We start from the raw sequence: 1,743 nt of genomic DNA, 5'->3' as shown, positions 1-1,743 counted from the left end.
ACTACTCTGATGTAGGTAATGATGTAATCATGTCATTCATTTTAAATGTTATTTATTTATTTAGGCTGGGTATAATATACTTTATTGATGGTACAAAACAAGGGAGGGCTCCCTGAGCCCCTCCTCTTCTTCAGGGGGTCTGGGATAGAAACTGTATAGAGGTTGGGAGATTTTCAGTATGTTGGGGGATGAGTTGGGGCAGACTCCCCAGCAGCTGAGGGTCTCCCTCTTCCTCTTGCTCTCACTGGGGCTGGTGGTCCAGGGAACTCTTACTTCTTAGAGGCCATGTGGACCATGAGGTCCACCACTCGGTTGCTATAGCCAAATTCATTGTCATACCAGGAAATGAGCTTGACAAAGTGGTTATCAAGAGCAATGCCAGCCCCAGCATGGAAGGTGGAAGAGTGGGTGTCACTGTTAAAGTAACAGGAGACCACCTCATCCTCAGTGTAGCCCAGCATGTCCCTGAGGGCACCCTCTGATGCCTGCTTCACCACTTTCTTGATGTCATCATACTTGGCAGCTTTCTTCAGGCAGCAGGTCAGATCCATGACTGACACGTTGAGGATAGGGAAACAGAAGGCCATGCCAGTAAGCTTCCCATTCATCTCAGGGACGATCTTGCCTATAGCCATGGTGGTGCCAGTGGGAACAGGGTTGATGTTCTGTGCAGCCCCTCAGCCATCATACCACAGCTTCCCAGAGGGGCTGTCCATGGTCTTCTGGGTGGTAGTCATGACATAGCCTGTGGTCATGAGTCCCTCCACAATGCCAGAGTTGTCTTAGATGACCTTGGCTAGAGGGGCCAAGAAGTTGGTGGTGCAGGAAGCATTGCTGACAATTTTGAGGGAGCTGTCATACTTCTCATGGTTCATACTCATCACAAGCATGGGCGCATCAGCAGAAGGGGCAGGGATGATGACACTCTTGGCCCCACCCTTCTAGTGAGCCCTAGTCTTCTCCATGCTGGGGAAGACCCCAGTGGATCCACATCATATTCAGCACCAGTATCGCCCCTATTTGATCTGACTGGATCTTGCTCCTGAAAGATGCAAAGGGTTTTCCATTGGTGACAGATTTCTCTTTTTCAGCTTTGACTGTGTGGTTGGATTTGCCATGGGTGAAATCATATTGGAACATGTAGACCTTGTAGTACAGGTCAATGAAGGGATCATTGATGGTGACAATGTCCACTTTACCAGATTTAAAAGCCTAGTATGGTGACTAGAAGCCCAGTATGGCCAAATCTGTTTACTCTGACTTTCACCATCATGTATCAGGGATGTGGCTGACACTGCACCAGAAGATGCAGCTCTCTGTCAAACAGGGAGGAGCAGAAAGCCTCATTTTAAATTTTAATTAATACTCCAGTCTCTAATCATTACAGTTCTGTCTAAAATAATTAATATCTTTTTAAATGACACTGTTCAAATGCTTTCAAAATTTCCATTGCAAATACAGTAAAATCTGTTTTCTTAAATTTGCTATTTAAGATTAAGAAAATATATGGCTTTAAACAATTCTCTCAGTTTTCTTTTACCAACTTTTTCTTACCTATAGATCGTCTCATCACACTAAAGTTCCATTCAAAACAAGCTCCTGAGAAATCCTCTAATAATCTGAGCAACTTCATGCCTATATGCTTTTTCTATGTTGTTTACTCCAGCTAGAAACTCTGTCATTCAGCAAAATCACAAAGATTCTTCAATGTCTCATCAAGTGCAACCTCTACAGTCAAAATTA

General features: G+C 44.3%; 1 pseudogene; it reads right to left on the bottom strand.

The window, feature by feature from the left end:
* Positions 1-269: 269 nt before the first annotated feature.
* LOC123775893 (glyceraldehyde-3-phosphate dehydrogenase pseudogene) lies at positions 270-1,270 on the bottom strand (annotated as a pseudogene).
* Positions 1,271-1,743: the final 473 nt, after the last annotated feature.

Source organism: Ursus americanus, chromosome 8 (genome assembly GCF_024610735.1).
Source record: "Ursus americanus isolate L20-20 chromosome 8, mUrsAme1.1.p, whole genome shotgun sequence".
NCBI classification, from domain to species: Eukaryota; Metazoa; Chordata; class Mammalia; order Carnivora; family Ursidae; genus Ursus; species Ursus americanus.
This window is presented reverse-complemented; position numbering and strand designations above follow the sequence as displayed.